This window comes from Mirounga leonina, unplaced genomic scaffold (genome assembly GCF_011800145.1).
Source record: "Mirounga leonina isolate KUSES-001 unplaced genomic scaffold, KU_Mleo_1.0 Mir_168, whole genome shotgun sequence".
Taxonomy (NCBI): Eukaryota; Metazoa; Chordata; class Mammalia; order Carnivora; family Phocidae; genus Mirounga; species Mirounga leonina.
Window position 1 is genome coordinate 36,362,564 of NW_023270426.1, and position 22,850 is coordinate 36,385,413.

At 35.3% G+C, this 22,850-nt stretch overlaps 1 protein-coding gene across 1 annotated transcript in view; it reads left to right on the forward strand.

Annotated features, from left to right (window-relative positions):
* NDUFAF2 (NADH:ubiquinone oxidoreductase complex assembly factor 2) overlaps positions 1-22,850 on the forward strand; it is a 148,252-nt gene that overhangs the window by 35,589 nt on the left and 89,813 nt on the right. The gene's annotated exons all lie outside the window — the stretch shown is intronic.

Here is a 22,850-nt window from a genome sequence, read left to right on the forward strand (position 1 = left end):
TGGCCTTCCTTCTCCTTCTGTCCTTTCTACTTCTAAGCTTTCAACCTAGCTAACTACTCATTGTTTACTTTCTGTTCAAATACATCTTCCCCAAGACCTTCCTTACTTTCTAGACCAGGTTAGAATCTCTTTCTGTATCTTTTGCTGTATCTTTTTTGTACTTCCTCACCACTCTTTGTTGTTATCACCTATTTTATTACAGTGGTTGCTTTTCATTGTGGTTGATGCTGCTTTTTACCTTCCTGTATACATTGATCCCTTCTTTCTTAGAGCAAGAACTCTCATTTTTAACCTGGCACATTGCCACAAGCAAACAACTGCATCCTCTCTTTTTCTTTACAGCTAGGTTTGGCCTTATGACTAAGTCTTGGGAAATGAGATGAATGTTGAGTATGACTTATGTAAAGTAGCATTGAAGGGAAGATGCATGCTGTTCTTTGCCCCTCTCTCTTTCTTTTTCTGCTGATGAGCATGTGAATGTGCTGACTGGGTCATGAAACGGCACTGAGGACAAAAGAGCAGCTGCATAGAAGGGGCCTGGATTCCTTATGACTTCACTGTATTACCATTATCAGCCCTGGACTCCTGGCTTCCACGTTTACTTCATGTGAGAGAAAAATAAGCTTCCATTTTGTTTAAGCTAGTGTTAGTTACTTACTTCAGTATGTGTTTTTACTCTCTGATATAGCTGTTCTTCACATGAACCTCTTGTGTTTGGAGAATTCCGTATCTTCTAAGTCTTACTAAAGGCAGAGCCCTTTCACAGTAGAAGAGCTATATACTCACCCCTTTAGCTTCCCTTGTAGCTGGACTATGGATGTATGATCATGATTCAACGAGTGCGAAGTATTTTCCCCACTTGTGAATGCGTGAGTTAGTGATACAAACAAATGGAGGCAGCAGCAAATTCTTGCTGGCAGTGGTCATGGTTGGATGGGACTTTTGGGAGGCGGGCAGCAGTGCACCATTCAGAATGGAAGTACCATCTGTTGTTCAGTACCAATGAGAGAGGTAGTGCCAATTGTCACAGTTAATGCTTGCTGGTGGCAGTCCTGACGTCTTCACTGGACAAGTTCTGTGGCATCACTTTCCATGGTTTCCTCCCTCATTACAGACTTTCTGAGCCTGTTTCTTTGGCTTCCCAGCAATTCCGTGAACTATCTAACATTTTCTTTCTGGTTTAAACTGAGCAAAGGTTTCTATTGCATGTGGTTAAAATCCTTGACTGAAGTAGTCATGATTGGTCTTCCCTAGCAGACTGTAAATGCTGGGAGGGCTGTATTCTCTCAGTATATCCCCACAGTGCCTGCCATCTCAGTATATCCTAGCTTAGTGCCTGGCATATTAAATTGGTGCTCAGTATTTTTTTTTTTAAATAAATGAGGAATCCATGCCTCTGATCTTAACTTTCTTACCTACCCTAGCAATTTCACTTTAGCTCCATTAATCAACTGAAATCACTCTTTGTAAGATGATTTCTGGTATTCTGTTTTCCAAATCCATTGGATACTTTTCACTCTAGCTTGATTAACTTCTTTAAAGGCTTGATCACAGTATTCCTTGCTGGTTCTCATTTTACCATTCTGACTATTTTTCTTTCGGTTTCCGAAGCTATTCCTTGTTATCTGCGAGCTCTTATATCCTACTGTTCCCCCAGAATTCTTTCTTGGGCTCACCTACTTCTACGGAATCAATTATTATACATGATGATGATTTTCAAACCTTATCTTTAACCCAACTTCTCTCTCGAGCTTCAAACCACTGTATTCATCTGCCTTTTCAGGATCTCTCCATTTGGATATCCCACAAATCTCTCAAATTCAGCATGTCCTACAGGTCTGAAATTAAACAAATTTTGTTGTCCCTCCCCAACAGACAGATATTACAGATATGGCTATTATCTAAATTGTTTGCTTAATCTAATTCTCAGCAGATTAGCTCAATTAAGTTAATATGCATGTGCAAATTCACAATTGAACTTTGTTCTCAGAGTTTTTTCTTTAGTACTTTCTATTTTTCTATTAGTGTACAAATAAGACTATTTATAACTTTCAAAATTCTGTTTAGTACCAGGACTTTATATTGAATATAAACACAAATAATAATATGTATTAATATTGCATTTTGAATCGACCTAAATTGTAGAATACATTTGCCGTCTATATTTGTCTACCTTGATAAATCATTTTAATTACATTTTAAGCAATTTTAATTTACCATTTCTATTTAATGGAGTTTTTAATCTTTTCGAAGTAGAATGAGTATCTTAGCTTTCAGAAAAACGTAACATAAAACATACAAAGAAATGGGACATAGTAATTGAAAAAATAGTCAAACTTAGTCGTGCTTATTTTTTACATAAAAATTTCACCTATAATCTCATTTAATTCACTTTGACATTTTCAATTAAGTGTTTTGAAAATCATAGCAGTAATTTGCTTTAACCAAATTCGTATTTTCCTTGAACTTTCTGAGTAACAATCATGTAAATAGCTTGACGGGGCTGTTCCAGTTAGAAGCTTCTTCACCAGTTCAGTTACCTTGTAAGAAAAACATCTTCTTCATATTGGGAAATTATTAAGCCACATAAACAAATAAAAATTGGTTGTAATGTTGCAAACATTCAAACAGAGAAGTTGAGAAAAGTATTGAAATTTGCTAGTTAGCTTTTTATATTTAATCAACCCAAGAAAACAGCTGATACATAAAAGTATGTTAGTGTAATTTTGTTCATTTGAAACCCGTAAGCTTAATTAGATTTTTTTCAAACACTTAATTTATGGAAGAACAGTAATTTTTTTTGGATTTTAATTTTGTTTAATGTCTTTTGTTCAAAGGTACATAAAAAAAATTTTTCCCTTTATAATAATTTCTTTCAACTCTCTTAAAATAAGTTATTTTAAGAGTTCCCTTTGTTGATATATTGATATAATGCTATGTGCCTTGTATACTTGGATTATATTAAAGCTCAGCATTTGCCACGGATCATCAGTATCTTCTTTTCTCTATCTGTAGCTCTTCCTTTTTTACTTTTCAATAAGGTGGGGTTAGCACGAGATACCCTACGATAAATAGTAGGTTCGATAAGAATTGATTATATCCTAATAAAATTATTATCTTTCTATCTAAAATTATTTCAGAATAGCCAAATTCATATTCATGTTATGTTGACAGTGTGTTTTGGGGCAAAAACAAAAACAACCCCATACCCAGAGAGTTAAGCATTTGAGTCCTTTCTATATAAACATAATGTACATTAAAAATCTTTGTAGAGGGCGCCTGGGTGGCTCAGTTGGTTAAGCGACTGCCTTCGGCTCAGGTCATGATCCTAGAGTCCCTGGATCGAGTCCCGCATCAGGCTTCCTGCTCGGCAGGGAGTCTGCTTCTCCCTCTGACCCTCCCCCCTCTCATGTGCTCTCTCTCATTCTCTCTCAAATAAATAAATAAAATCTTTAAAAAAAAAATCTTTGTAGAAACTTTGAATTATAATGTGATCAAATAGATTATTGATTTGGGTTTTCTTTGGGCATACTGGTAATTTGTTATGAATTGACTTTTGCTAAATCAAATAACTGTAGAATTTCTTGGACTAAAATAGATGTGTGATTTTATGTGAAGTTTCAGAAACAGCCATAGTATTTACAGGTTTTTCAGTGGTGTGCTGGAGCAACCCTTCACTGGCTTATGAGAGCAGATTTTAACATTTCAGGAATTTCGTGTGCTGGTTGTTCAACACAGATATTATTTACAATTAAATCATGTGAACTCAAAATTAAGTTATATACTCAATACTCAAATACTCAAAATTCATTACTTCCTAATTAATTGACTACATCTTACTATTTTCTATGCTCTTGATGTTATTTATGCCTGTTTCACCTACATGGTTGAGATACTTACTATACGATGGTTGGCTATTGTGCGTCTCTTCCTAAGTCCGTTTTCAGTGATATCGTGTTAGTGGCTTGAACTTGGTTGTGGTGGAGTATTTATACCACAGAAATTGGCAAATGCTATAAATCAGGGCTTGATGTATTATTTTATTGATTGAACTTAAAATGATGGAGAAAATGTTAGTAATGCTCATGGCGTCTATAGTCATTATATTGTGAATAGCACAAAAATTCAGGAAATATTCTTTCAAGATTCAAAAACTATAATCCAGTCAACGTTCATGGAATTACACTCAGAGAGGCAGTTGATAAGCATTTACCAGCATCCCACAGGATTAAATTCATAAACCTTGTTAATTGTTTTGTTAACAAATCAGGATTTAACGTAAGTGCTTTAAATTGAAGCTACACAAATGGCAATAAAATGTATTTTTATTCATCCAATATCAGTTGCTTCCCAGAACATGAGATATATTTATGCATTTATAATAAAAAACTAGCTTGTAGTTTTATTAAATTTTATTTACAATAAAAGCTAGCTTATAGGTTTTCTTTTATTTTAATATTGTCTAACAGCCTCTGTTCTTCTTAGTAGAAGTTCTCTAACTGATTGATCAGAGTAGCAAACCTTAAAAACAATGACATCAAAAACATGAGTTGTGTCCTAGAGATTGTGATTCCACAGATTTATGGATGGCCTATGAACCTGCATTTGATAAATCTTCCCTGGTGGTACCAATCATCAGACAGGCCTCGGAATCACTGTATGACATTATTTCCAATGCCTTTTTGAATACTTGAAGACCTTTTACTTGGAATAAGTAAAATAAAGAAGATAAAAGGAACTTTAGCAAACTACATGCTGTTTATCTATTGAGTTTAATGACACTCTTACATATCTCATTTTGTGCGGTTAGAATATCATAAACAGTATACTATGAAGATATTTTTAGTTCATCACTAAGGCTTTTTTTAACATATTTTTTAAATTTTTAAATTTTTTTTTAAAGATTTTATTTATTTGACAGAGAGAGACAGCGAGAGAGGGAACCCAAGCAGGGGGAGTGGGAGAGGGAGAAGCAGGCTTCCTGCCAAGCAGGATGGGGTCCTGAGAATCCAGGATCATGATCTGAGGTGAAGGCAGATGCCTAACAACTGAGCCACCCAGGCGCCCCTATATTTTTTTTATTTTTAAGGAATCTCTACACCCAATGTGAGACTCAAACCCACAACCCTGAGATCAAGAGTCGAGTGCTCCACTGACTAAGCCAGCCAGGCTCCCCTAGTTCATCACTGAATTTTATCCAAAGAAAGTATCAGTACAAATGAAAAGAATTTGAAGATTGGTTTTCTTGTCCTGACTCTGTCATTTTAGGGTTCTGTTACTTTGCATGTGTAATTCTCTTTCCTTTTAAAAATCTCCATTTTTTTAATCCATAAAATAAGGAGATTATACTACATAATCTTTAAGGTGGAGAAGATGATTGATCAAAACATTACCTTTCATTCATAGTGATTTATTTTTCACTGCTGCTTCTGAGTCCACTTAGTTATCCTACAAAGAAAATTGCAGTGATTGTAATTTATCTCTTTTACTTGTTTCTTTCTCTGTGTAATGGGGATAATGACAGTACCTATCCTCAGAGTGTTATTTTGGAGTTCCAGTAAGTAAATTTGTTAGTGTTTAAGAGAATTTCTGGTACAAAGTACGAGCTACATAAATATTAGCTGCTATTCTATTTTCCTCCCCTTTCCTCCACCTTTTTCCTACCTCCCCTTTCTCCCTTACCCCATCTTACTTCCTTTTCTGTCACTTCTTTCTCCAGAGGATTGATGGTGAAGGTGTACCTAGTTCCTACTAAATGACCACCATTTTTCTTCTTAACAAGTAGAGTAGCAAGAAATACTCTTTAAAGGTGCAATACACTTCAGTAAGTTTATAACAAATTAAGAACTTTAAAGTCTCTTAGAAAGATTTCTTCTTCCAGTGACAAGACAGACTAACAGTCTGTCTCCCAAAAAGTCTCCCACTACAAAAATTCAGTAGTGCTGAATAAACCGTAACTTCTAAAAAAAATGTCCGCCTTAGATTTCAAGGGAGTAAGGAAAATATCTGAGAGGATACAGACACCCACGTATTTTTTTTAATGAATGATTTTTATGTATATTAAGTGAGGTTGACTTTCTCTTTCTTTTCTTGAACTGGCCTCCTCTGATATTGGTATCAGATTATGCTAGGCACATAAAAAGAACTGAGGCATTTTCCCTCTTTTTCTGTTCTCTTGAATAGATTGTTAAGATGGGTTGTCTATCCTTGTGCGTCCTGGAAAATGTACTTGTTAGACTTTCTGGGCTCAGTGGTGTTTTTTACAGGAAGATTTTTGACTGAATTCAATTTCTGTAATAGTTGCAGCTTTTATTTAGTATTTCTAGTTCTTCTTTGATCCATTTTTATAATTTCTGTATGTTGTAAAATTGTTTGGTTTAAGTTTTCACATTTGTTGACATAAAATTTTGATAATATTCTGATACTTTTATATGTATTTGTAGATTTTTAATATTGTTTATTTATACTAGCCTTTTAAAACTTAACCAATAGGGGCACCTGGGTGGCTCAGTCAGTTAAGCCTGCAGCTGTTGGTTTCAGCTTGGTTCATGATCTCAGGGTCGGGAGATGCAGCCCCACATCATGCTCAGTGCAGAGTCTGCACAAATTTATTATCTTATAGTTCTGAGTGTCAAGTCCAGAATTATTCTCTCTGAGCTAAAAATCAAGGTGTTAGCAAGGCTGTGTTCCTTTTGGGGGATCTAGGGGAAAATCTGTTTTCCTCTTTTTTCTAGCTTCTAGTGACCACTTGTGTTTCTTGGCTGGTGACTCCTTCCATCTTCAAGTCTCTTTGACTCTCAAATCTCTGCTTCTATGTACAGATGGACAACAGACACAGGAAAAGATGCTCAACATCACTCACCGTCGGGGAAATACAAATCAAAACTATAATCGCCTCACACCCGTCAGAGTGACTAAAATTAACAACACAGGAAACAACAGGTGTTGGTGAGGATGGGGAGAAAGGGGAACCCTCTTACACTGTTGTGGAAATGCAAGCTGGTGCAGCCACTTTGGAAAACAGTACGGAGGTTCCTCAAAAAGTTAAATAGAACTACCCTGTGATGGAGTAATCTTACTACTAGGTATTTAGCCAAAGGATACAAAAATGCTGATTTGAAGGGATACATGCACGCTGATGTTTATAGCAGCCTTATCAACAATAGCTAAATTATGGAAAGAGCCCAAATGTCCATCAACTGATGAATGGATAAAGAAGATGTGGATATATATATATGCAGTGGAATATTGCTCAGCCATAAAAAAGAGTTAAATCTTACCATTTGCAATGATATGAATGGAGCTAGAGAGCATTATGCTAAGTGAAATAAGTCAGAGAAAGACAAATACCCTATGATTTCACCCATACGTGGAATTTAAGAAACAAAACAAACAATCATAGGGGAAAGAAAGAGAGAGGCAAACCAAGAAACAGACTCTTAACTATAGAGTTACTTATGGTTACCAGAAGGGAGGTAGGTGGAAGGATGGGTTAAATAGGTGATGGAGATTAAGGAATGCACTTGGGATGAGCACCGGGCCTTGTATGGATGTGTTGAATCACTAAATTGTATACCCAAGACTAATATTACACTGTATGTTAATTAACTAGAACTTAAATAAAAACTTAGGAAAAAAAACCCTCAAAAACCTGTTTCTTTCCTTACATCTTCCCTGATCCTTCTGCCTCCCTCCTTTTGTGATTACATTGGGTCTACCAGGTAAACCAGCACAATCTCCTAGATGCCCTTAATTTAGTCACATCTGCAACGTTCTTTTTGCCATGTAAGGTAACACTAGTTCTGGAGACTAGTACCTGGACATTTTGAAAGCTCCTTGTTCTGCCTATCACAGGCACCATGGTTAGAGGCCATTCATGGGGCATACACTCTTTGGTATTTGTTGAGACTGTCTTTGTAGCCTAGCAAATGGTTTGTTTTTATTAAGATTCCGTATGTGCTTGAAAAGAATCTAGGTGTGGGTATGTAGTTCTCTGCAAGATCATATTTACAGGATCAAACTCGTTAAATATACTATACGTAACTTCCAAATCTTCACTGATATTTGTTTCTTTAGTAGATTGTGAAAGAAGTATGTTAAGATGTCCTAATTTTATTCAATATTAGTTTGTTTCTACTTGTAATTCTGTCAATTTCTGCTTCATGTATAGTGGGGCTATGTTGTTAGGTGTGTTCAGCTTCCGGATTGTTTTACATTATAGTAAATTTTCCCTTTTATCATTAATGGCCCTTTTAAAATCTATTAAAGCTTTTTGTATTAATAATTAATTAATTAATAATTAATGTTTGACTGGTATCTTTATCTCTTTATTTACTTTCTGTGTTGTAATGTTTTAAGTATATCTCTTATATACAGCATATAAGTGGATTTTTAAAACATTCAGTCTTTTAAGAGATGAGTGTAATCTTTTTATTATTTATTATTTTATGTTTATTTCTATCACCTTATTTATGTTTTCTCTTAATCGTACCTTTACCTTCTTCTTTCTCTACCAGTTCTGACTGGTAAACTTTTAGAGTATACCCCTCCCCCAGCCTTTCCCCTTTTCCTGTTTTGGGCATTATACATTCTGTTTCTCTTCCTCAGTATTACTATTAGGTGTTTAATGTGCGTATTTGACTTAGCAAAGTTTGAAGGTAGTATCTCTTTTGAGCTTCTTCAAAAACAAAATAAACACCGTAAAATTTCACCTTTAAATACCATCCTCTTCTGCACCTTCTTTTTATTCTCTATCATTTTAGTTTCCCTTTATTTTTAAGTGTCCTATGTATTAGGGTTTTCAGAGAAATAGAACCAACAGGAGAGAGAGATCTATTTTAAGAAATTGATTCACACATTTGGGAGGCTTGGTAAATCCAAAATCTGTAGAGTAAGGCAGCAGGCTAGAGATCCAGGAAAGTTCTGTAGTTCGAGACCAAAACAGTCTCTGACAGAGTTCCTTCTTGCTTTGTTGAAGTTAGTCATTATTCTGTTATGGTTTTCAACTGATTGGATGAGGCCCACTTGCATGTTGGAAGTATGCTTTGCTCAAAGTCCACCAATTTAAGTGTTAATCTCATCCAAAAAATATCTTCATAAAAACATCCAAAATAACATTTCACCAAATACTTGGGCACCATGGCCTAGCCAAGTTGACACATAAAATTAACCCATCAAACCATCCAAATTTTTCAGTTTTCTGTTATTATTAAGATTCTGTACTTTTTTAGCTTTACCAATATATTTACCAATATTTTTTCACATAATTTATTTTTGCATTCACTCTCCTTTATGTCTAGTTTTCTTCCTTTAACAGACCTTTGCTGGGAATTTCTGGAAGATAAATTCTGAAAATTTCATCTTTCTGAAAATGTTTTTATTTTGCTCTCAGATGTGAGTGATGGTTTAGCTGGGTATTGAATTCTTGGTTAACATCTCTATTCCTTCACCTCTTTGAAAGTATTATTCTGTTGTTTTTAGCATTAGCTGTTTATTATGAGAAATTTACCTTCAATCTTATTTTCTTTGTAAACAATGTGCTCTTTTTTTGCTGATTGTTTTTTAAGATCCTTTTTTTGTCATTGATTTCTGTGTTTTCATTACAGTTTATGTAGCTATAGATTTTTTAAAATTTATCCTTATTTTTGTCCTTCCTGCATCTGGGAATGAGTTCCTGTGGCTCATCAGTTTGGGGAAACTGTCTATTATCTTTTCAAATATTGTACCTTCCCCCTTCTTTCTATCACTTCCTTCTGGAATGTCTGTTAGAGATATAGGTTGTCTTCTCCATATTCCTTGAGGTTTTCTTTTTTTCTTCAGTGATTATTTGTTGAGTTTCTCTTTGATTCTTTTAAAAATATTTTAGTTCATTTGTCATATGACCAGTTTTTTCATTGTGGCTTCCCTTTCTCCATTTTTATTTTTTTTTAAAGATTTTATTTACTTATTAGAGAGAGAGAGGGAGAGTGGCAGGCAGGCAGAGAGAGAGGGAGAGGGAGAAACAGGCTCTCTGCTGAGCAAGGAGTCTGATGCGGGGCTCGATCCCAGGACCCTGGGATCATGCGCAGAGCCGAAGGCAGCCACTTAACCAACTGAGCCACCCAGGTGCCCCTCTTTCTCCATTTTTAAATCTGTAATCATTCTATACATTCTTGTGGTTTTAGTAATTTTCAGATTACTGTATTTGTAGTTTTTAGAAGCTAATTTGTTTATTGCATCAGCTAAAACTGTCCCCTCATGGTGACTTCTTGAAGTTGTAATTTTTTATGAGCTTATCTTTGGTAGGGATTATTTCGTCTATGGAAGTCCAATGTAGTGCATGATTATTCTTCTAGGGCTGTTTACATTTATGTCTTCTGGATCCTTAAAGATTTCAGCAGTCCAGCCAGATTTTATCTTATTTTTAAATGTATGATGTTCACATCATGTAAACTGTATAAATTTGAAAACCTCACATACATGGGATACTCCTCTAGAGCTTTTTATTTTTTACTGGTGATGTTTCTCCTATCCCATTCTAGTCCTTAAACTAATGACTACCTTCTTTGCTCCTTTGCAAAGTTTATGGGGCACAGTTTTTCTAGTTACTTTTTCATTAGTAGCTCATTTCTTTTGTGAGTTTTATGCAGATGATCACCAGCTAAAGGTGTGTTTTCTCCCAGATAAGGGATTTTAAAACTATACTTCCAAGGCCTCAGCCCTTAGAGTCTAGAGATGGTTCTGAAACCCTATGTATTGCCATTATCTTGGCTCAAGCTTAGAGCTTTGGCTTGGATGTCTGTTTTTTCCAGAAAAAAACAAAAAAGCAATGTATTATTTTTAAAAGCATTTTATCTATCATTTCTGTATGCTTACACCAGAAACAAAGCTCCTGCAATCAACTTAGACTACCATATTGTAAGAATTGTTTGAATTTTTTTAATATTGATGAAATTTTAGTAAATCTTAATGTCTTAACATTTAAGATGTTGATTTACTCTCTATATTAATAATTTTTAAGAAATCTCTTTTGAGATTATTTTGACTTCTTCCTCCAGTGGGCTTTTTTAAAAGCTTTTTTTGACATGTCCATACATAATGAGTATTCAGTAAATGTTTTCTAAGTGAAAATAATTTGTATGGTTTGTGCCAGTGCTCCAGGTGATTTTGATTAGGTTATTTGCTTTAGGACTTATGCATATTAGAGTTAGATGTAAAGACCCTACCAGACTATAAAATGATGATGATGATGGTAGTTATAATAATAATAATAGCTTCTAATACTTAGAAGGCACTTAATTCTCCTCTTTAACCCTGTGGTATAAAGTATCATTATCACTGTTTTACTGATGAGGTAATTGAGACATAGAGAAAGTAATGTGCCCCAAATCACATGGCTAGCAAGTGGCAGAGCTGGATTTGAACCGAGTCTGTCTCCAGGAGTCTGTACTGGTAATGATTAACTTTTATATCCCATTGAGAGATACCATTTATTATTATTCTGTCCATGCTTAAAATCTTTCAGAAGCCCCCTACTGCCTTCTGCATAATGTTTAAATAAATATTTTAACATGGCATTCATAGCTCTTCATGACTTTACCTCAGCCTACCTATTGTACCAAATCACATATCAGCCCTGTTCTCCATCCCCAGTTATTAACAGTTTTCCAAAGGCACTATGCTGTTTCATGCTTCCATGTTTTTTTATTATATTCTGCCCTCTGGCTGGAATGTGTCTTCCTTCTACTTATCTCCTGGCTGACCTCTGTATGTCCTTAGAAACTAGGACTCTTCCAGAAAGCTTCCATACTGCTCATGAGATAGTAGTCTCTCTCAGTGCTCTCCTAAATTTGTCCTTCCTTAATGTACCCATTTATAGCACTTATTTCACTAAGTTTTAATGATTTTCTTCGCTCACAACTAGACTAGCTTCCTGAGGTAAAGGTCTGTGTTCTGTACATTTTTGTTTTCCCATGGCCTGGTTAAAAACTACCTGACATAGAGGAGATATTCAATAAATATTTGTGGAATGAATGAATGATTGTCATTTGATGACTTGTTTTACAGACCATCTGTAAGGCTTGCTTAGTGCTGTGTCTTGGTGAATTTTTAAATAGTATTAGGAATTATTTTCTTAGTAACATTAATGAAAAGATGTTTGTAAGAACAAGAATTCAAGTCACTTAGTGAGGTTCTTAAAGTATCCTTTTTAACACAATATTTTTGCTTATTTAGTTGTAAAATTACCATAGGCTTCATAATAGTGCTGTATTTAAAAGCAGTTCTATTTAGCTATTCAGTAAAAGATGATTCTTTGGTGAAAAAATTAACTCAGTTTAAGTATGTATTAAGAAGAATGTCTAGTCTAGCTGCCGTAATTCTTTGTTTTAAAATATTTTTATTTTTGGCAATATTTAATGAAAATTTATCTCATGAAACTTGAAGTTACTAGTAATTATTTTGTGACTGCATTTCATTTTTGTACTATCTTGACATTATATATAGAAATATTAATTTTATCAAAGCTCTTAGCATTATCCACCACGAAATACAGAATGAATGAATGAATAAATAAATAAATAAATCAGAAAACCATATAGAATAAGTAAGTCTCTTAGAGAAAAAAGTGTGTTTTAAAAACATATCAAATATATTAATGGTTTTTATATCCTAATTTTCTCATAATTGTGTTGAAAATGTAATTGTTTAATTTGGAGGAAATATTTTCTTTCATGGGTTTAAAAAATTTAACTCTTTAAATGGCATGAAAGGGATAAGAGAAAATTACTGGTTTGAGCGTGATAGGCAGTGTATCTAGGCTAGCACTATTTTACTGCAGCTGAAATTCAAACATGAGGAAATTGCAGAAATTTACAATTCAATGTGTGTTTCATCAGGGAGAAATCCACAGATTGTTTTGACACTCAGTTAGAAATTCAGCATGAAGATGGACGTCTCATGAAATTTGCAGCTGCTGATTGAATTTATATTTCCATAAAGGCCATCAGCAGTAGCAGCCTGCAGGGGAAGAGGGGGGAAAAATGACAAAAATTGTGAGGCTAGCATTTTTCCTCAGCGTTATAGTGGCAAATTACTGGTAATAAGGGTTTACACTGACCAGGATTAAAGAAAAATATAGACAGCCAGAAGGGAAGGATTTCTCAGTTTAATTGATATTAACTAAATATGTCTACGTTTGATATCTAAATATGTGTTTTGTCATATGTAGAAAATGTAATATGGACCTAAAAGTCCGTTTATTCATCTTTACTATTTAAACAAGAAAAAAAAAGGCAGTTTGTGAGGTTATAGGTTTTATTGTGTAGGTTATTTTCATAAGAGCCTCTCAAGATGGAAGATGAGTATTACAGGAACACAATACAAGCTTGTTTTTTATAAGATTGAAAAATCATTTCATGTTCTTGCAAGTAACCCACAATTCACTTTTTGAGAATACCAACTCATTATTTTCAGTATTAAAAAACATTTCTTGAATGGACAACCAAGTAACAACCACAGATAACAAGTTGCCTTTCACGAAAATTATTTTATTCTCATTTTAAAATGTTTTTTTTTTAGCAAAATCGACAAAAAGTCATTTCTTTTGCTTAATGCTTATCTTGTAGAGATTTCATATTGTACATGATTTTAAAATATTCATGGATTGTGGGTGAACTGAAGGATTAAGAATGTGTTCATTGTTCTTGCAGAATTCTTTGTCTCTGTGGATGGTGTGTGCTTTAACCTTAACAGAATGCCCTCAGATGGCTTTATTTGAAAATTAATATTTGTACAACTGTATGTAAAAACAGTGCCCTTACTGAGAAAAAAAATTACCTTGTTTAAAATTATATAGTTTAAATATAAAAAGTGAGACTATTACCCAGAAAATATATACATAATTGTTAGCCTTTATTTTTTTAACATACTGGATTTTTTAAGAGTATAAGAACATAGAAACTGATTACAATTAGTTTTGTTATATGTAATTATGTTTAAGAACATCTCATATATCTATCCTGTAAACTATTCTAGTTTGGAAAAAAACAGTATATATGTCTGGTATCTGTGCTTTAAATATACACCTGGATATTTTTCAGAGTTAAAGAATTTGAGTTAGGTGTTAAATCAGCATCTTCAGGTTAGATAACAAGAATGTTCTTATTCTGCTAGGAGTCTATGATGCTTGTCTTTTCCAACATGACTTGCAATTGTTTTACTCTGTTTGTTACCAGAATCTGCCATTTAAATATATTTTCATTTTTTGTGCATTCGTTTACAAACTGAAGCAAAACTATTTTGTAAGAGAAGTACCACTGCATCCAGCATATGAAGTTTATAGGTATTTGGAAAAACTATTTTCTCATTTGTGCTTTTTCTTCATAGCATCGCCAGGTATACACAGTTTGGACTTCCCTGTCCTTCTTTCTTCCTCTCTCTCCCTGCCTTCCCCATTTGAGGACCTACTATTCCCAGTATTCCAAAATATAAGAGCTTAACAAATTACCTCTGATTAAAAGGAACCTTTTTTTGTTTTTGTTTTAAGTTGCTGTCAATTCCATCACCCAATCAAATCAATATTTTTATTTGCTGTTTTGGCTTTTTGTCCCTGCCCATGTGTATTTTCAGTTTTTATACATGAGGTGTAATTTATTCTTTATTTGTTCAACAAATATTTATTGACTGATATCCATGGATCAGAGACTATTTTAGGCGCTAGGGACACAATAGTAAACAACACAAAGCTCCCTTTCCACCTGTATGGGGTTTGCATTTCAGTGAGAGATATAGACAGTAAATAAATGAATATGCAGTATAATGTCATGTGGAAATATGAAAAACTGTAAAACCAGGTAAGGGGCTAGAATGTTACAGAATGGGGATAGGGTGACAATTTAGTAAGTTTCAAAAGGATCTCTCTGAGGATGTGCCATTTGAAAAAAACAGCTGCATGAAGTGAGGGAGTGAGCAGTATTACAAAGTTTTACTTAATTCCTCTTTATGCAGCATGACCCAAATTGCATGGGGTATTGTTTTGTTTTGTTTTTACAAAAATGGCATTGATAAGTTTACCTTTCTCTGGCACTTGTGTTTCTTACTTGACAGTAAATGAGGATCATCACTTGGTCAGAAGATATAGACCTAACCCAGTTCTTTAAATAGCTGTGTATATTTCTATAATATGGATATACCACAGTTTGTTTAACCTTTGACTAATACACTGATGGCATTTGAGTTGCTAGCAGTTTTTTTACAACTACTAAAAATGCTCCAATAAACATCCTATACAAATATGCTTTCCTACTCATGCTTCTACGTCTCTAAGATACATTCCCAGAAATGTCATTGTTGTGGCAAAGGACATGTGCAATTTTTTAAATTTATTTTTTATTAACATAATGTATTATTTGTTTCAGGGGTATAGGTCTGTGATTCATCAGTCTTACACAATTCACAGTCCTCACCATAGCACATACCCTCCCCAATGTCTCATTTTTATTAATAAATATTATCAGAGTACTTACCAAAAAGGTCTTAACACTTTACATTCTCACCAGCAATGTAAGTGAGTTTCCTCTTCTCCATAGCCTTACTGGCACTAGGTAACTTTGTACTATGTTTTGTCTGTTACCTTTGTCTGATTTCTTTTTAAGTTAGTTTTTAAGTTAGTTAACATACAGTGTAATATTAGTTTCCAGTGTACAATATAATGATTCAGTGCTTCCATACATCACCTAGTGCTCATCACAAGTACACTCCTTAATCCCCATCACCTATTTTACCCATCCTCCCACCCACCTCCCTGCTGGTAACCCTCAGTTTATTCTCTAAGGTTAAGAGTCTGTTTCTTGGTTTGCCTCTTCCTTTTTTTTTCTTTGCTCATTTGTTTGGTTTCTTAAATTCCACATATGAGTGAAATCTTATGGTATTTGTCTTTCTCTGACTGACTTATTTCACTTAGCATAATACTCTTTAGCTCCATCCATGTCACTGCAAATGACAAGATTTCGTTCTTTTTGATGACTGAGTAATATTCTATTCCATATATATAACACATCCTTTTTCCCCCTCAGATCTAAGGTTAGGGCTAGAGTTAGAGGTAGGGTTAGGGCCAGGGCCAAGGGTTAGGGTAAGTATCTGGTATCTTGCTGTTCAATGACCTCTGGAGAGGGTTAGTTTTAGGGTTAGGATTAGAGTTATGGTTAGGGGCTAGTGGTTTGGGGGTTAGGGCTCAATGGTAAGGCTAGGGTCATTGTTAGATTTAGGGTATGTACCAGGCATCCTGCAGTTCAGAGACCTCTCCAGAGAATAAAACCCCAGACTTCTGCTGGGGTGAGAATAGATATGGCCACCATCTACCGAGCTGAGGCAAAGAGGGGATTTGGGGCTCTAAATACTTTTTAAGTAGTTATTCATTTGATTCTTCTGTTTTTAATTCTTTCTTCACTGTTTTAACCCATCTGTCATCTCTCTCCCTGAGGTCAGTTTGTGAATCCATGCACTTTGGAACAATGGAACAATGTGCTTTTATAAAACTATACAGACCACTTTTTAGCAATTTTGCCATGCTTTGTTTTAATACATATTCAAATATATGTCTTTACCTACTCTGACCCCCAAAACTTTAGTAACACAAGGCCTGGCATACTGTTGAAGGGCAGTCTGGGTAAATACTTGCTTTTAAAACCAAATGTACAAGATATTTTGGTTGCCAGGCATGTTGAATTATGTGTGCCATTGATTTATCTTTGTCAGGGCAGATAAGAGTTCACTACATATAAAAGGTATTACCTGAAAGGTCAAACATACTCTTTTTGATACTATTTCTCTTTGGGTTTTAAGGATGCATTTTTCTTGTATTGCACATCACTATGATGAGGGCACAGTTGTATTTGTCAGATTGTTGCTGGCTTCTATGCATTTTTTTCTGGATCTGAAATCATATACATACTTTAGGCCTGTCCTCTGAAATCTTTTGAAGGAATATTGTTGACATTTTACTGGGCAGGTGTTTTTACCCTAGTATGTGAATGTGCAGCAATGAGCAGAGGTCAGGCAAGGTGAAAGCTGTTTGTCATTTGCCAAGCTGTTTGTTACAACCAGATAAAAGTATATTCCCATTTTCAGATTTAAAGTGTAAACAAAATTCATCTCTAGTCTCAACCAGTCTCTATTTTAGAATCTTTTTTTTTTTTTAAGATTTTATTTACTTATTTGACAGAGAGATACACAGTGAGAGAGGGAACACAAGCAGGAGGAGAGGGAGAGGGAGAAGTAGGCTTCCCGCCGAGCAGGGAGCCCGATGTGGGGCTCGATCCCAGGACACCGGGACCATGACCTGAGCCGAAGGCAGATGCTTAACCATCTGAGCCACCCAGGTGCCCCCTCTATTTTAGAATCTTAATGTTGAAATGTCCATTTGCTATCAGCCAGCCGGATCTTCTTTTCACAGCTACCTAATCCAGAAGGTAATGTTTATAATATATCTGGGTTTCTGACATTATTTATTCTTTATGAGAGGTGGGAGCTATGGTGACCCAGCAAGAGCCCGAGTGACCATAAATGTAGTCTGCATTAGCAGCTGGTCTCTAGAGAAAAGGGAAAGTGTGATCCTGATTAAGCCCTGCTTGACAGAGATCGTGCCTTTAAATGGTGAATCTCAAAGATTATTCATTTCTTCACAAGTGTGAAGAGCCAGATGGTATTTCAAGTTTCTAATGTAGGACAAGCATGAGGGTCGTTGGAGTTGGTTTTAGTAGTGTGGCATATATAGAAATCTTAAGGAATATGCCATACTGTTATTGATAGGTAGTGAGCAAGAGTGTATTGATTAACCCAAGAGACTTCTGACAAAGTTTTGAGAATATAGGCAGAATAGAAATGACAAGTAGGGAACTTTATCAACTCTTCAAACTAAGTCTGGAGTTGTTTTATACAGAGTAGCCAATTCTGTTTCGCCTTCCTATTCCCTGTTTTCCCATTCCCTATCTTATTCATTCTTACCATCTTAATGTGATCTGAGTATGTACTGCTCTTCTACTGTTAGAGATTCATATTTTGGTTTAGAAACTGAAGCCTGCAATCAAACTCTTCCAAGTTCTGTTATCATAACATACCTCAGCTCTTAGAACCTTTATTGAATCTTACTATTTAGTTTGGACCACTTTTCTTCTTAAGATATCAACTTCTTAATTTAGATTTTTTATGTGTAAAATCATTGATTATGTTTTCCAGTTAGGTTTTTTTTTTTTTTTTACCTTAACTAAGTTTTCTTTGTTAGCATTTTCAAAGTTTGAAATGTTTCTCAGTCTATTTTGTTCAAAGTCTAAGAGATAAAATTCAGAAGTAAAGAATATTATATGACCTCTAGATAGTTTAACAGTTATTTTCTTCTGTTTTCCTGTTCTTTCTTTTCCTTTTTTTCTTTAATACTTATAATCATATTTGAGGATTACTTCTAATTCCCCAGATAACTGATGAAGTCTCTTGTTGTAGCAAAAGGCCAAGCAATTTTTATTTAACTAGAATATTAAGATTTTCTCTGAACCTACTTCTATCAAATACCCCTTTCATCTTTAGTTACAACTATTCTTTGCCTAAGGTGTTACTATTTCTATGTCTCCTTAGCTCCTTTCCCTGACTGCCCTACCATATCACCACCAGCTCTTCTGGTTAGTTCCTTTGGCTGCTCTTTTAAACTTAGTTTTTTTATCGGCCCCTTTACAGTCTCCATCATACTTATTAGCCACTTCAGCTCCTTTGACAGTCATGGACATGGATGGCAGGTTCTTTGCCTTTCAGCATCCATCAAATTGCCGTTATGTTTTCACATAGATAACTTGTAAGAAATCAGGTTTATATAGGGTTTCTTTTTTCACCTTACTGGTTCTACTGTATGAAGATAGTCATATAGATTTTTTAATGTCATCTTTCTGTGCCAGTATATAATTAAGTTATAGTAACGTGGAAAATATTAAAAGCATCATTTCAGATAGGGGCTTTATTATATATAGCCCCTCATGATATAAATCTGTTTTTTATTACTCCATATAATACCCACTTTGTGATATTTAGTTTTTATCATAGAATTATTTACATTTCATACTGAGACCTGTAATTAGTAAACCTAGAACTAGGTAGGACACTTCTTGTATGATAAGTATGGAAAATTCCTTTATACATACAAATACATTTATTTCCATATTTGTTTAACAGAAATTCATGTTCTGGCCATGATTATCTTAAACCCTTGTTAGATAGAATTCTTTCTTTTTTTTTTTTAAGATTTTATTTATTTATTTGTCAGAGAGAGAGAGAGCAAGCACAAGCAGGGGGAGTGGCAGGCAAGCTTCCTGCCAAGCAAGAAGCCCCAATGCGGGGCTCAATCCCAGGACTCTGGGATCATGACCTGAGCTGAAGGCAGATGCTTAACTGACTGAGCCACCCAGGTGTCCCAAATTCTTTCTTTCTTGGAAAATGTTTGGGTTTGTATATATTTTTAAAAGTCAGAGCAGATATATATCAGAACTATACCAAGAAGGCCACTTAGAAGGAGTTATAACTTCTTGCAAAAAAGGAATAAGGAGAGATTAGACAGGGTGCTTTTATATTTAATATAGGGAAAAACTATACATAAATAAGTGCACATATACATACACATACAGACACCTGTTTCATGTTATAAATCAGTGGCTGAGGTTCTCATTTGTTACATCAAAAGGAGAGTGAGCCTTTTACTGTTCATGGCCTAATCCTGATCATCAAGGAGAAAATTTGTTACTAAAGTAGAAGCTTTAGAGCATTCAATGTATAATTTTAGAGTTTATGATAGTGAAGGAAAGTCATATTTGGTGAGTTACATGTGTATTCTACCCTATACATTAGAAGTAGAAGCTTCAGAAAATTCTGCAGGAAAAATAGGTGTTTGTTTCAAGGGGAATGGAAAAATCAACAGAACAACACAAAACAGTGCTGACTCTGTATCTGTTAATGATCCTGATGAGGAAGAGATAGAAACTCTGTCATAAGGAGTGCTGTAACTAGAGTTTTGAAAGGGCAAGTACAGAAAAATATCTGTAAGTGTAGCCACAAGAAATATGATGGCAGCAAGATAGGGGGCCTGATGTGTTCCCACATAGTCATTAAACACATACCAATTTTGTGACATAGTATGTACATAATAATTGTCTAAGGCATTTAAAAACAAGTCCTAACAAAATGGCATATTTAAACTATGAATGGAAGAAAAAGCCAAGGACCTTGCTTAAATCAGTACAACATAACACTAAAAAGACTAAATCTCAAAAGGAGAAATGAGATTTTTAAAACTCTAAAATAATGGCTAAAATAAAATAAATAAAATAAAAAACCAAAAATGGCTGTCTACTTTTGTGTAGGAATGTATGTGTGTGTATCTATTTGATTTTTCTTAAGTAGGTAAATATTTGTAGTTATCAAATATGTTCTTTTTTTTTTTTAAGATTTTATTTATTTGACAGAGAGACACAGCGAGAGAGGGAACACAAGCGGAGGGAGTGGGAGAGGGAGAAGCAGGCTTCCCGCTGAGCAGGGAGCCCGATGCAGGGCTCGATCCCAGGCCCCTGGGATCATGACCTGTGCCGAAGGCAGATGCTTAACGACTGAGCCACCCAGGTGCCCCTATCAAATATGTTCTTATTTGATAATATGCCATAGAGTAAATTATCAGTATTAAATATCCACAAAATGGCTAAAAATATTTGAAACATAAAAATTTCAAAAGATTGGGGTGGCACAGTTGGTTAAACATCTGACTCTTGGTTTCGGCTCAGGTTTTGATCTCAGGGTTGTGAGATCGAGCCCCACATCGGGCTCTGTGCTCACTGCAGAGTCTGTTTCAGACTCTCCTGTCCCTCTATCCTCACCTCAAATAAATAAATAAATCTTTAAAAATCTCAAAAGCTTAACCCACTGCTTGAGAAGACAGTATATTTTTATTTTATTTTTTTTTAAAGATTTTATTTATTTATTTGAGAGAGAGAATGAGAGGGGGGAGGGTCAGAGAGAGAGGCAGACTCCCTGCCGAGCAGGGAGCCCAATGCGGGACTCGATCCTGGGACTCCAGGATCATGACCTGAGCCGAAGGCAGTTGCTTAACCAACTGAGCCACCCAGGTGCCCGAGACAGTATATTTTTAGTGGATGACCGAGTATGACAGCTGTATTCCTTTCTTTGGCTCTTATTTTTTGAAGAGAAGTGATTTTAAGCTGAAAATCTAAAGCATGGGCAAGAGGGGACATAAAATACTCAGCAAATCTAAAAATGACCCAAATTTCTGGACACACCATTCTTTATACCTTGTTTTTTCAACCACAGAACAGCCCCTTCTCTCCTCATCCTCACTGCCACAGCAAGAGGCGCAAGACATGGGCCTGCTTCTGGCATCTTGTCTGGAGGTAGAACTCCTCAGATCGTCATCACCTCATTTTATTGTCATCTTATTCTTAGGTTTACTTAATACTAAATAAAAGGATGCCTTTAGGTGTTTTTTTTTTCCCCTGTTAGTCAATAATGTTATTGTTAAGGCATATATTTTCATTCCTTATACAGTCCAGAGCTTATTATTAGTCTTTACTGTATCTTGAAATACTGAAATTTTTCATAAGAAAGCTACAATATCAAAATAGATGTTAAAAATCAGAGGTATTATTTAAAATGCAAATTGTTATGTGTAGGAGATACTTAGATTCTGTAATAGGTAATTAGTAAGTAACCCACAAAACTCAGTGGCTTATTATGAATGTTGATTTCTTGAATCAGGTAACTCTCATTTATATTTTCATCACTTGGAAAAAGTCTTCAAGGTTGACAAGGGGAAAAAAGAGCTGGTGTCACTTGGGATAATTTTAAGGGCAAGACCTGGAAGAGGCGTATATCACTTCCACCCATATGCCGCTGACCAGATGCCAGTCATGTGACGGCCACCTAACTGCAAGGGATCCTGGGAAATGTAGGGGAGCTCATGCATGCTTGGTAAGCAGTAACTGTGTCTGCCACAGATGATTAGATTCAATTAGAGGTTTATTGCAAATAGTGTGCATGTGACTTTTCCAGGCACAGGGGTAGTAGAAAGCTGAATAAGTCATGATTTCTTCTCTCAAATGGATCATAATCCAAGACTCATTGTAAACTACTGCTTGTTTTTAGTTTTAGATTCTCAAAAGAAATCCATTGCTTATTCTTAGTATTATGAGACTAATAATATTTTAAAACAGCCAAATGAGTTGAATCTACCATCTGTATGTTAGAATTCAGGTAAGAAACAGATGGCATATTCAGATTAGGTAATAAAGGCACTATGTGTCCCTGTGGGCAGGATCTCAGAGGAAACCACAGGGTGTAGGAAACCACACGTCCAGTATTGGAGGTCTAACAGGAGAGTGTCTCCCACCTCCAAGCCTGAAAGGGTGAGGAAAAGAAGTGGTTTCTGAGACCTTGAGTTGTGACCTCCGGCTAAGGGAGACAGCCTATTTGATTTTGCAAGGAGTGAGCCAGCAAAATAAGTTCTCTGACCTTATTCTTCTCCTTCTTTCTAGTCTCCCATTGGTATTCCCTATTATTATCTGAATCCTACTGGAAGCCAGAAAGCAAGGAACCTGTTTATGTAATTGATAGAGGTCAGTTTTCTGGGGCAGAGGGCAGAAAGGTGGAGACATCTGGAGGGTAAAAAGCACACTATCCTACAAAAAATTTGTCTCTTTGGCAAATATTTTCAAGGCCCTGTTCATTGCAAAGATGTGAGTACTATAGGGTATATACTTTTCGTTCAAGGACCTTGCTGTCTAGTAAGGGAGAAGAAATCACAAACAAAAACTAAATTCAAAGGCAAGTCT